At 39.0% G+C, this 14,402-nt stretch overlaps 1 protein-coding gene across 1 annotated transcript in view; it reads left to right on the top strand.

Moving 5' to 3' along the window:
- The window catches only part of Pcsk5 (proprotein convertase subtilisin/kexin type 5), a 351,177-nt gene that overhangs the window by 162,810 nt on the left and 173,965 nt on the right, over nucleotides 1-14,402 (top strand). The gene's annotated exons all lie outside the window — the stretch shown is intronic.

The raw sequence follows: 14,402 nt of genomic DNA, 5'->3' as shown, positions 1-14,402 counted from the left end.
ACAGTTACATGAGCAAGGTAATGAGTCCATTTCCTATCGAGCATTATTACCCTCTTCATATTGATTGGTTCTTATTGAAAGTTGAAATTAACTAAAAACTAAAGTTAAGGTTTAGGAGTCAAGATACTCTCTCTTCCCAGCCTGTTCTATCATTATGAGTTGGATAGCACTGAGAAAGTAAGGACTTCTACTTTGTTGAGTTTCAGTCTCTTCATCTGAAATTTAAGTCAATAATTTTAGACTCCGCAGAATGTTGTGAGGATATGTAGGAAGTTATTAGACATATAGAAAATTGTTAGATATGTAGAAAATATGAAAAAGATGGAAGCCTATGCCATCACAGTATTATTACATTAGCTAATGTCAATCAATGTGAAATATCATGAATAATACACTTTCATGTCTTAAGTGAAACTTTTCTCAAGATTATTTATAATAGCTTTCAGTTTATAGTTGCTTTCCCTTTAAATGTTATTGATTGTTCCCTCAGATGTACCATTTGAGGCATTATGAAGTTTTCTTTATAGATGAAATTTGAGTGTTTTCTTAGTATCTGTTGAAATTAAGATATAGTTCCTCATCCTAGATTCGTTAATATGACTGTTAGAGTGAAAGCTTTATTATTCTCTGTCTATATTGGTTAACTAAATTTAGTTCTTTAATATGCTACTGTTTGAGCTTTTGTTATGTCTGCTGAGTTTATTTTCTTGAGTGAGATTTACAGTTTATTGGCATAGTTGTGTGTGTGTACATGCATGCTTATTCTATTATTAGAGCAGCCAGCTAACATCAATTGTACAGTCAAAGCAGATAAAAGGCATCATGTAATGTGCATATTATGATTTATATTGTTCAGTGTAAACAATATATATTATGTTTTGGGGGGGGGCAGGGTCCAGTCGTGGAGCCTGAACTCTGGGCCTGGGCTCTGTCCCTCAGCTCTTCAGCTCAAGGCTAGCATGCTACCACTTGAGCCACAGTGCCACTTCTGGCTTTTTTTTTTTTTCCTGCTTATGTGGTGCTGAGGAATCAAACCTAGCGCCTCATGCATGCAAGGCAAGCGCTCTACCACTGAGCCACCTTCCCAGCCCATGTTATGTATTTAATATAAACCAATGTATTTAACATAAAGAGTACCTTGTACCTCATGTTTAGAAATGGAAAGTGGGCTTTTAACCCACATTGCTTTTCTCTTGTAACTGGCCTCTCTGCAAATTTTATTATCAGATGATACCAAAATTTCACTTGTTAGAATAATGTTGTGCAAATTTCCAAAATAAATAGTGAAACTCTGTAATTCATGTTTTTAGTAGATATCTTTGGGATCATTGTACTTGCCATCACTGGTCCCCAAAGCTTTTTTATAGACATTCCTTTCATTATTTTAATTTTTAATTCATATTCTTCAGAACCATGTTTATTTCGTAAATATGCAGCATTTTGCACAATAATTGACATCTTGTACGTTGATTTGTATGACTGCCTTAAATAATTAGGATTTATTTTATTCATTTTAAAATCTTTTTTTTTCTTGATTAGATTTGTTACTGTTTTACAAAGGACCAGTTCTTGGATCTTTTGATCTGCTGTGTTTAATTTCATTACTTTCATTTCCTGTTTTCTTTACGATCTCACTTTGTTCTCTTATGACTCTCATTGGTTGAATCATGGTTCATTTGTCTTTAACATTAATGAAAGTTTTAAAGCTGTGAATTTACCTCTGACCACATTTTTGTTTGATTGTCATTATGTCTAATTAAGTTTTGACATTCTCTTTGATAGGATGGCAATTGAGAAAAGTAGTTTTAAGTATTAATGAATTTTGTTGCAATGGAGATTCATTGTTGTTTTTCCACTACATTGTGGTCAGATAATAGGGTTAGATAGTAGGCAGCCTGCCATTGTTTTTCTGAAATACAATTATTGCAATTTCCTTGGGCCTCTATATATCTCAACATGTTCTCTTCAGTTGATCCATTTTTCAAAAACAACTGTGTAGGGCATTTACATTAATATTATTAGACCATATGTATCATATAAGCAGTCTGTATTTCTCCAGAAAGGAATTAAAGTTCTTGATCACAACTGTATTCCTCTGACTTTGCTTTTCCTGAATCCTCATTCATCCATCTCCATGCACAAGTGGCATGTTCTTCCATTTTGATTGTAGTTCATACCAGTCTTTGATGTAGTTTCCTTTTAAGGAATTAATTTGTTCTTTTGAGTGTCTTTCTCATGTTTTTTAAATTTTGCCTGAATTGTATTATGTGCAAATCATCTATACATTTTTGTGTATGTTTTGGGAAAAATAATTTCATTCTTTAATTCTTAGCTTTTACATTTTTAGGTAATTGTACATAATGCTGAGACATGAGAATAAATATATCTTCTACGGAGAAAGTACCTCTTTTTGCTTTTTGCTGTGAATACTGGACCAAAGTTTATTTTCTTCCCTTCCTTTATTTCCCCATCTTTTCATCCTCTAACCTGTACCTGGGCAGCAGACTATCCTAGTTCATTTATTTCTTGACAATATTTTTCTTTTAGAGAAATGTCTATTTGAATAATTATTAAGTCATTAGTTTACTTTAGGTCTAACATACTAGAGTTTTTAATTTTGATTTATTTCTTCTCGAGCTAACATAAACCTTTACATTGTTTATTTTACTTTGGTTCTCCGAGTACACATTTCCAGAGTGGCATATTTTCTCAGCCCTGCAAATATGTGTCTCCTGGATTCACTTAGTAAGGGAAACCAATGTATTACCAGTTCACTGCTTTTCAATACACTAAACTCTTCTAAATTCTCTCCCAAAATTTGCTTTTCAGAGAACATCTTAAACCAGAAATCTTGTTTTCAATTGGGTTTTTCTTTTTTCTCAAAAATTCCTGAGTGAAAGCTTTTGGGGTATTTTTTTCTTTGCCTTTGTAATAAAATGAATGTTACTTATCTAGGGGGTCTGGCTCCATATCAATATCTCTTAGACTATGTTGAGTAATTTCAGCCTTCATTGAGTCTTTGTTTTTAATCAGTTGTGACTTTGACAACTGACAAAGCCTACAGGGTTCTCCAGAGTTTGGGTAGCAAAATATGGGAGCATTGGCTTCACTTTTCTGCCCTAGTTCTTTTTTTTGGGGGGGGTTCCAGTCGTGGGGCCTGAACTCTGGGCCTGGGTGCTGTCCCTCAGCTCTTCAGCTCAAGGCTAGCTCTCTACCACTTGAGCCACAGTGCCACTTCCGGCTTTTTTCTTTTTGCTTATGTGGTGCTGAGGAATCGAACCCAGGGCCTCAGGCATTCAAGGCAAGTACTCTACCACAGAGCCACCTTCCCAGCCCCCTCTGCCCTAGTTCTTACCAGTTAGATGACCTTGGATTAGATGCTTTATCCTTCTAGCTGCTAGTTTCCAGGTCCATTAAAAGAAGATAATCCTGGGCACTACTGGTTTAGACCTATAATCCTAGGTACTCAGGAGTCTGATTTAGGATAACACTTCAAAGCCAGCCCAGGCAGGATGTCCCTGAGACTCTTTTCCCCCAATTAGTCATCCAAAAGCTAGACTTGGAGCTGTGGCTTAAGTAGTAAAGCTCTGTCCTTGAACAACAATGACCACGACGACAAAAGCTCAGGAATAATGTGCCCAGGCTCTGAGTTCAAGTCTCACTACTGGCCAAAAAATTAATTAGATTAAAAAATACAAAAAGAAAATAGAAACATTGTCTGTCTCCTGGGTGGTTTTGTGTCTGTTCAGTGGAGAGATATAACTAAAGCACTTGGGACCATATGATGTAGGTAGCAAAGAGTCTGTAAGCCAGTTTCTGCTCTTTGTTCTCCAAAAATATTATCTTGTCTTTTCTTGTCATCTCTTTCCTTAAAAAAAAAATACAGGAAGTTCTTGCATTTGTATTCTACATCATTTAACTCAATTTTCCACAGTATGAATCCCATTGCCAATCTACTCCAAATCAAACCTCGCTCCTAATAATGCCATTTTAGACTTTTTCAGGCCTTCCTGCTGTCGTTCTGCTCTTGAGTTATTGATGGGTTTCTTTATTTCTGTGTTTTTTTAAAAGCTCTGTATATATAACTGTTTCCCTCCCTCTTTCTCGTGTCCCTTTTGGCTTCCCTCTTAAACTTTTTTATCTTTTCCCTTCCTTTCCATTTTCTTTTTCATTTTATTCCCATTTGAGAAAAATTATTCATTCTTCATGAGCACTTCCTGCTGCTTCCCCTAAATGGTGATGCTGTCCTTGCTCTATTTAACATATTTATCAATCAGCTTACCATTACTTTAACAAAGAACCTGAAATAATTAAGTTATAAAGAGAGAAATATTATTTTTTTCTCTAGTCCATGGTCAGTTGGCACTGTTGTTTGGGCCTGTGGTAAAATATTATATCATGGCAAGAGCATATGATAGAGCAAAGTGCTAACTTCATGACCAGGAAGGAGATAGAGCAGAGCAGAAGAGAGGGGAACTAGGATCTGATACTGTTATTTAAGGCACACCCCAGTGACCTAAGCTCCTCTCATTAAGCCCCACCCATCAAAGGTTTCAGCACTTCCCCACAGTGCCACCTTGTGGCCCAGGCCATTCGCACACAAACCTCTAAGGACCTTCAAGATGGAAATGACAGCCCTGTCTAAGCACACACTTAAGCCTGCCAATGAAGGGTTGCACGATAAACAAAACCCCAGTCAACTTCCAAAAATCCTGCCACAACATGATTGAAAGTGAGGCGGTCAGTGAAGAGAGGCTCATTTCCTCCGCATGCTTCACAGTAGAGGCTCACACCTGTCCCTTCCATCAGGACTTGCCTGACTCCCATTCCTGCGTAGTGCTGATCCTGGAGAGTCTCACTTCAGCCTCCTTGCCTGCCGATCATGGGAATCTGCGCCAGACCAATACGCTTTACATACTTTATTTTGTAACTGAAGGTAGTAGCAATAGCTGCCTGACAGGATTTTCCTGAGGCATGAATGAAGTAATGGATGTAGAATACCCTTCACAGTATGCCTGCCGATACCGTGATCATTCTAGGCATAGCACCCATCACTGTAATTTGGTAGGTCTTTCCACAAGGAAATGCATTCAGTGGCAAGAAAGTATAGCTCATACAACATGAAATCCACCATCCAATATTGGTTTTGAAGCTTGTAGCTGCCAAGACCAAAATGGACCATATTTCCTGGTGTCTTTTTTTCCGTGGATACTAGAGTTCTGCATTCCATGTGAAAACGGGAAGAAAAGAAAGATGTGAGATCAGCACTGCTCGTAGGGGGAAAGCAATCGGCTCTCAGGGGAATACTCCATAGCCTTAAGTGTTATTAGTCAGAAGGATATTTTTCTTGTGTAGCTCTAAAGAAAGGCGTACTTTGGTCATTATAATATGCATAACAGAGGAAGCCAGTAGAAAAGAAATTTAAAAATTACCTTCTTTATTCCAACCTCAGCAGTGTAGAATGTTTTTCAATACCCCCAAGCATTTTATACTAGATTTCTATTTGTGTTTGTCTTTTCCTCTATGGGCACAGTGTATAGTTTTAAAATAATTATTTTGCTGCTATTGATGTCTGATCATTAGAAAGACTGCCAGGAATTAGTCTCCTAAGCTAGGAGTTTGGAAAATAGGTACAACAACATTGATTTCGCATTCCAGAATCTAAAATGCTTAGTGATTTTCAATAACACTTAAGACTGAAACCTGAAGACTGAAAAATCTTCTTTTATATATATATATATATATATATATATATATATATATATATATATTTCTTCTGCTAGCTTTTGTCAATTTATTATTTAAATCCAGGATATTTAACAGAAAAAATGGGAGGGAAAAGTTGTAAGGTAACTTAGAATAATAACAGATCCATGGTGTCTAAGTCAGCGAGAGAGTCCCTTCTTCTTCAAAACTGAGGTCCAGCACCATAAATAATAATAACAATATGAACAGATATAATTAGTTACTTCATTGCCCGTCGAAGGGTTTAGGTAGCTTTATTTTTTCCTTCAGTACTGGGGGCTTGCTGCCTGCCTGTCAGACAAGTGATCTACCAGCTGAGCTACATCTCCTGTCCATTGTAAAGATTTTCTAAAATCCCATCTTCTTTAAGTTCCATCTTACCCACTTCTAGCTATTCTCCATCCCTGTAGACACTGGTCTTTTTTTTTTTTTCATTAGTGCGTTATTACATTTGCTAGACAGACATTCTACCACCTGAGTCACATATCCTAAGTCCTTTGGTTTAGTTGCTTTGTTTGCCTGAACCTTCTCGGCTGTCGATTCTATCTTCCCAGTATCTGGAATTCCAAGCATAGACATTGTGCCCAGCTTGTTTATCTGAGATACATTCTCATTAATTTTGCCCAGGCTGTCCTCAAACCATGATCCTACTCTCTTCCTCCACAGTAGCTGGGATTATAGGTATATGCCACTAGCCTCTAGTGGTGCCCTTCAAATCTGTGAATTGTATATGAGTATCCCAAGTATTTTAATTCCATTAAGTGAGTAAGAAGGCTTGCAGTGTTTGTTCTGACCTAAACAAACATTTCTTTTTTTTATCATTCTCTACAACAGCTGGCAGCGGCCAGCTCATCTCACAGAGCAGATCACTCACAAATAGAAGGCATTTGTAACCACAGCATAGTTCATTCGCAGCTAGACAGATTGCTACCTATCCTTTGGTTTTATTAAAACAGATCCCTTAGGCAGATTTTAGAGAGGCATAATTATTTCTCTGAATAGAATGAGCCAAGGTGCCGGTGGCTCACACCTGTGGATTACAGCTAATCAGAAGGCTCAAATCTGAGTATCACAGTTCAAAACCAGCCCAGGCAGCAAAGTCTGTGAGACTCTTTAATTAACCACCAGAAAACCAGACGTGGCACTGTGGCTCAAGTGGTAGAGTGCTTGCCCTGAGTCGAAGAGCTCAGGGACAGCACCCAGGCCCAGAATTCAAGCCCCACAACCGACCAAAGAAAAGAGAATGTGCCAAGGTGCCAAATATGCCATTTTGTTATGTGTTAGTGAAACTAAAAATAAGTTATAAAAAAATTAAGACTGTAAAAATTTAAGAATACCAAAAAAATTGTTCAACTAAATGAATACATCAAATGCTAAGTTAAATTCAGAAATTAGTAGTCCCTGGGAATTCTTCTGATACGGTAGGTCATTAACATTAATTAGAGTGACCACTGCGTTTGAAAACTTACCACATGTTAGGGACTTTATAGTCATCATTTTCTATAAATTTTATAATTACACTGCCAAGTCAGTGTTCATCTCCACATTACAGAAGGGGAAACGCACAGTTATTACACAAATTAGTGAATTGTCTGGTGTTTTAGAGCTAGAAAACACGGCATGACTTTCTCTTGATTTCCTGCACAATGGGGAACATCTGACCCATGGTTTCATGGGGCACGTGACTCACCCCCAAAATCATATGGCACTTGATGGGATAGAGATATATATACCCCTGCTATGTTGCCAGGCATCTCTACATATACTGATAATTCTGCTTGACCCATGAATGACATCATAAATATCTAGATGACACTTGGCACTAAAATAGCTTATCCACCTTTACTTCAGGTAATTGGAGTCTATGTTATTATTATTACTGTTCTCATTATTATTGTTAGTCATGGGGCTTGATCTCAGGGCCTGGGCATTGCCCCTCAGCTCTTTTACTCAAGGCTAGCGCTCTACCACCTTGAGCCACAGCTCCACTTCTGATTTTGGAGTGGTTGCTTGGAGATTAGTCTCAACAGAGACTTTTCTGTCCAGGCTAGCATGGAACCATGCTCCTCAGATCTTAGCCTCCTACATAGCTAGGATTATAGGTGTGAGCCACTGTCACGTAGCTTATATTATTATTTCCGTACAACAAGTTTGAGAGAGAAATAATGGGGCTGCTATATCTTCTTGCATGACTCAGCTTGTTAACTTTGAATTACTTATTACCTGGTGCTATATCCAGGATGATAAGATATCATTTTGGGGGAGGGACTGTGTATGACCAAAACTTCCATTCAAACTAAGTAGGGTAAGTTCAAAGAAGCAGTCCTGTTTGTCTCATGTTCTGGATGCCAGAGATTTTAAAGTCTGTGGCCTGAAAAATTGAGGACCAGACATAAATCCAGGATTCTATGTTCGCTAAAGAGATGAGGTCCAGAATAACTAGGACTTTGTCCCCATGCACACAGCCTGTGCCTTGTATGGCCATTTTTTAGTTTTCTTTGTGTAAGAGCTCAAGGACGCCATTATTGAATGGACAAAAATATATCTTTACAGGAACTGGTTTAGATGGCAGAGCACCTACCTGCAGTGATAAGCCAGAATTTGCAAGGGGTAAAGTTCACTTTAGTTTAAAAGACACAACTTGCTCTTGTCCACTAGGGACATCTTTGCCTAAGTGTGTTTTAAGAATCGGGTAAAGTTCACTTTAGTTTAAAAGACACAACTTGCTCTTGTCCACTAGGGACATCTTTGCCTAAGTGTGTTTTAAGAATCGGCTTCCTTTCCCTTTGTTTTGAGTTCACTCATACAATCAGAGCCAGCTTTCCCAAGAGGGTGAAATAAAAATTGAATGTGGGTAGTTCTGCATCATTGTTTTGCTTTTTCTTTCATTTTCTCTGCTTTGGTTCAGGTGTGAGTGGGCATCCAGGGGATTCCAGGCCAAGCTGTGTTTCTAAATCTTGGGCTATTCATAATTGTGTTTTCAGAAATCACCAGCAACTTCTGAATTATAGTAAAACACATACCAACTGTGCCCCAGGAGGGGCTGATCCCCCTTGCTGAATGACCCCTTTCACAGACTTCCCTAGCTTGCAAAACAATATTGGTTCCTTTTGCTGAGTGCTCTGTGTATCCTATTCTTGAGTTATCATTGCCAGGTACTGGCAGCAATCAGAATGTAATGTTTTTACCAATCTCAGCTTTAAGCACTCTGTGCTTCATCTTCATCTACTTCCCGATAAATCCATTCCTATAATGACCAATTTTCTTCAGCACGAGGAGAAGGACATTAATTTTCTGGCTACTTATTCCCATTTCTGTTTCATGCACTTTTTAAGAAAGATGAAAAGAGACCAAGTTTGTCTTGGATTGTTGTTTTATACAGCAAGTTGCTACACTGGGATGATTTCTGATTGGTCATGCAGTTTCCCCCATTGATCTGGGTAATAAACTTCGTCATTTCGTTAGCTAGAATCACACTTGTACATTAAAAAAAAAAGATAACCCCATAAAGTTAAAGAGGTTTTATTATCTGCATTAGCAATTGCTCCTCATTTTTTTATAAATTCTTCTGGGATGTGTCTACTGTCCATTTTACGAGTTAACCACTGCATTGCATATTATAGATTCTTTTGAGATAGTAGGAGTCCTTTTTTTCCTCTTCAATAAATGCAGTTGCCCAAGATTTCAAATTGGCCCTTGGTTTCAAGTACCCGCAAGTGCAGGCCACTTCTAATACACCCTTAGAGAATTACCTGGAAGAACTCTTGGCGATGGCTTTTATTTTTTCTCTTTTTCAATCTAAGTGTGAGCAATTTCACTCAGAAGCTTAGTAAGAAGCACTTGGGGTGCATTCTACTTCTTCTCAATCTCATGGGAGGCCCATGAAAAACGTTGAACAGGAATGCAAAAGCCTGAGGCCGTGGTCATGTTGCTGTTCCCTTCTTGGAACTGACAACTAGAAGTGTTCGCGGATAGGTCCAGCTGACTCTCTAAGAAGAATTGACCTCACCAGGCTGGTAGTCACATCTAACTGTGGCCATGGCTAAGAAGGCAACCAATTCACATCAATGATGGTATAAAATAATGTAATCATACTGGGTGGCTCACGCCTATAATCCTAACCACTCAAGAGGCTGAGGTCTGAGGATCCCAGTTCACAGACAGCCCAGGTAGGGGCTGGGAAGGTGGCTCAGTGGTAAAGCGCATGCCTTGCATGCCAGAGGCCCTGGGTTCTATTCCTCAGCACCACATAAGCAAAAAGAAAAAAGCTGGAAGTGGCGCTGTGGCTCAAGTGGTAGAGCGCTAGCTTTGAGCTGAAGAGCTGAGGGACAGCGCCCAGGCCCAGAGTTCAGGTCCCATGACCGGACCCAAAAAAACAAACAAACAAAAAAAAAACAGACAGCCCAGGCAGGAAAGTCCATGAGACTCTTACCTGCAGTTAACCTCTGAGAAAGCTGAAAGTAGAGCGATGACTCAAGTGGTAGAGTGCCAGTCTGGAGCCCCACCCCCCAAAAAACTAAGGGACAATACTAAGTCCCAGAGTTCAAGTCAGCACAATAATACTAGTAGTAATAGTAGCAGCAGCAGCAGCAACAGCCGTTGTAGCAGTAGTAGTAATGGTAATGATGATGGAATCTTGCTATGATAGAGTGCATATTTAAAGTACAGTCTAGAGATATGATTTTCCTGGCATGGTATTTTTTTCTCTTTGCATAGAGTATACAGAAGTTAGGCCTTTCAGAAACTGCTAAACAAATCGACTCAAGAATCTTTCGAATAGTGTGGCAAAAATCAAGAGTGAGTTGAGAAAAGAGTGTGTATGCACAGATGATGCACCCGTGAGACCACGCCATGCCAAGCATGGCTCTCTGCTCCCCCGTGTGTAAGAATGGCCAGAGAAGCCAGAGTCTGTGTGTCTCGGGAGCACTTTTGTGGATTCACCCCTGGAACGAACCGTAGGTCGTGAGCCGTAGCACGGGTTTTGCAGTTCAGCCCAGTTGGTTTCCATTCTTTTTTTTTTTTTTTTGCTTATGTGGTGCTGAGGAATCGAACCCAGGGCCTCAGGCATGCAAGGCAAGTGCTCTACCACTGAGCCACCTTCCCAGCTCCTTGGGTTCCATTCTTGTTCCCTGTGTTTGTTCCTGACTCTGAGTAACTCAGTGCTTGGGTTCTGTCTCTGGGAAATGAACACAAGTGAGACTGTATCCTACATTGTATAATTTTAATATTAACCAGTAATCTTACATGGAAAGCATGCAGTGCTGGACCCTGGTAAAGGCTGCTCACTAAGGGTTGGTCAATAAAAGATGATAACCTTCATTACCGGGAAAGGTTACGTCTACAGAACTCTCCAGAAAGTCATGTTCATTTCACTGCCTTGAAAGGTCATCAAACAGCTACTCAGATCGTGAAGGTCTTTAGAAACATTACACTTTCTTGTTTTGCATATTATTGAAAGTGAATGGTTAATAATTCCAGGAAGAAACCCCCACGTGGTTATTATGGGGAGATGGTCAGCAGCCTCAGGAGTGAGTCTTCTTTGACTCCTGTTTTCTAGATCTGTGAGTGTTCGTCCCTTTTCTCATCATTGCTTTGCCAATGTCTCAGTGCTCAATCTTCCTGTTCTTAAACACGAGGTGTTCTGAGATGAGTGCAGCGTGGGTGCTTTTATTCTATATGGGGAGTGTGTTGCTGTTGTGCATTTGCTAACCCATAGATATGCAAATACAAACCACAATGTAAACTAAAGTATTTCATAAACAAGAGTCTACTGGGCTGCCCATGATTACTAAACCAGAATTTCTTCCAAAATTAACTTATAACTTGTTTCCTGAGCTCATTTGTTTCCTTCCCACGAATAAAAATGATACTTATTCCAAATCTATTAGCTTCCAATTTTTTCTTCCCTATTTATTTTGATGAAATTCAGGACATTTTAATTAGAGCATTTCCCAAGTTGTATGCATTATCAGATAGTCAAACACTGCCTTCCATCCACACCTAATTCCAACTTCCTGATGCTGATTATTCCTTCTTCACTACATGCTGTCTAAGAACTAGCCTTTGTAACTTAGCATGAGAATAAGTAACTCCTTTCCTCAGGCGGAGTGGCTAAATATGCCAGAATCTAGCTGGCAAAAAAGTACAGGATAATGGTCCCTATTCTAGTAGTCTGATACTTTGGCATCACTAAGATTCTCTAGGGAAAATGGTATGTTTCAATGCTCAAAATCCAATGGTAGGTGGATGTTTCTGAAAGTATTTTGCCTTGGAAATAGACAGCCTGAAAACCTTTTCACCTTGAGGAGCATGGTTTAAAATATAAAAGTTATAACGGGGTTATTTTAAAATTACTAGGTTGATTTATTAGGCATATATGTTTAATCTATACGCTTTTTTGCTGTCCTGCTGTTCCCTCATTGCAAAAATAAGAATATGTGTTTTCTTTTGGAAAGATTCTGCCATACCGTAAATATGTAGCAGGAATTTCTTTCCAAGTTAAATTGTGTCTGTGGGTATGTGTGTGTGTGTGTGTGTGTGTGTGTCTGTGTGTCTGTGTGTCTGTGTGTGTGTGTGTAAGAGAGATTGTTTTTGCCCTTTACCCAAGTAATGTAGTAGGGAAGAGAATGGATATAGATATCACATCTTAGTCAAATGCAGCATCTAATGCTGAAACCACTATTTAGAATTATCCTGGCTCATTTCCTTTACATGGAGTATACAGGACTATCATTTGAATTCAAGCTTAGTCTGCAAAGGGCCAAATCATGCCATTTGTTTCCTTCCTTGTGGTAACTATCACCTACTTTTGTCCCTTCCTTGAGAGCTGCATGCCTTATAAGCTTCTAAAATTAAGTCTTAATAAATGTTATATTCCAGCAAAATGAAAAGTCTATTTTGAGCTTCTTGAATGTTACGTTCCTTTGCTGATGAAACCTTAAAAATTAGTCTGGATCCAAGTCTTAACCCCTTTGCAAAATTTAAAAAATGGTCATTCTCACTTTCCATTCATATTTTGGCATGAGAGCATGACAAACTATCAGAAACAAATAGTGCTTTCCTTTCCCCTGTGTTCTTCATATCCAAGTCACAAAATAAGAGTAGCAGCTCTTACTTTACAAAAATATGTGCTATCACTTCTTAATAACTTATACACCAGCACTAGGGTTAAGTAACCAGCATCCCTTTAAGTGATTCGATCAGTTCAGTGAAGAGGATATGAATATTCACACTTTACATGAGGAAATTTTTTTCAAAAGGAGGAGTCATCTGTTCTGGCCACAGAGTTCTCTCTCTCTCTCTCTCTCTCTCTCTCTCTCTCTCTCTCTCTCTCTCTCTCGGAGGCCATCCTCATGTGGATACTGCAACTTCACCCTCTCGTCCTAGATTTAATTAGAGGAAAACTGTAGTATGAAATGAAGCCATGCATCGACTTCACCATTATAGCTCAGCTGCAAGTAAAATAATTGTTTTTCTGTATGTAGTGACTTACACCTGTAATCCCAGCTACTCAGAAGGTGGAGATAGGATTGTGGTTGGAGAGTTCTCAACCTTCTCTTAAAAAAATAAACTAAGGCAAAAGGGCTAAGGTGTGGCTCAAATGGCAGAGCGTATGCCTAATAATAACCACAAGGCTCTGAGTCTAATACACATTATTGGGGGGAAAAAAAGTTAAAATGGTCATTTTTGTCCTCTCTCCTCTGAAATGTTGTGCTCTATCCGATAAAAAGTTCTGGAATGAAGGTGGGCCAGGTGGCTCACATCTATAATCCTACCTATTCAGGACGGTGAGATCTAAGGATTGTGGTTCAAAGCCAGCCGGGGCAGCAAAGTCCATTAGTCTGTGATCTCCAATGATCACCAACACAATGAGAAGAGGATCTGTGGTTCAAGTGTTAGAGTGCCAGCCTTGAGCCCAGAAGATTAAAGACAGCACTCAGGCCCTGAATTGAAGGTGGTCAATGAGAAACAACAACAAAATAATGACTATGTAGACTGTGTAGTAATTACTATCACAATTTTTATTAAGTAAAAGATTGTCTTGAGGAGCTTCATATGCATACAGTGGCGCAAATATCTTCTAGCTACATCTATTCTTTAAGAGAGAACCATGGATAGCTGGTACCTTGTGCTCTTTAATGCTAATGAGTCACTAGAACTAGAGATAAAGGAATTTAGTATCACAACCACTTAGAACAAACTTGGGAACAACTTTGAGATATGTCCCTTAAACAGCACTCAAGATGAGGGCTTGGTTTCCATTGACATTTTTCCATATCCTACCTATACTTGTGCAGAAGGTGAAATAAACCTTGTTAGGTGGGCTGGTAAGTCGCATGTTCATTGCCTAGCTGTATGACTGAGCAGGAGCCCTTCCATTCTGTCTGTGGCTTCCTGTCAGTTTCCAAGGACGATACAAACTTTTCCATAAAGGACAACAGTGCCACAGTTGAGGAAACTGGAAATCCTCACCCTTAAAAGAAAAGAAAATACCAACGACTTCCAATATATGATTTCTTCAAGTTAGAGGTTTACATTTTCTATTCTCCCAAAGACGAATATCACTTGTCCACGTTGAGAACAAGAGCAGCATTTGGCATTTGGTTATCCCAAACCCAAATCTCTGACCCTTTGTTTTTAGTACTTTGCCATTTTGA

This window comes from Dipodomys ordii, unplaced genomic scaffold (genome assembly GCF_000151885.1).
Source record: "Dipodomys ordii isolate 6190 unplaced genomic scaffold, Dord_2.0 Scaffold40, whole genome shotgun sequence".
Lineage (NCBI taxonomy): Eukaryota > Metazoa > Chordata > Mammalia > Rodentia > Heteromyidae > Dipodomys > Dipodomys ordii.
The sequence above is the reverse complement of the archived record's forward strand: the minus strand, read 5'-3'. Positions and strand labels throughout refer to the sequence as shown.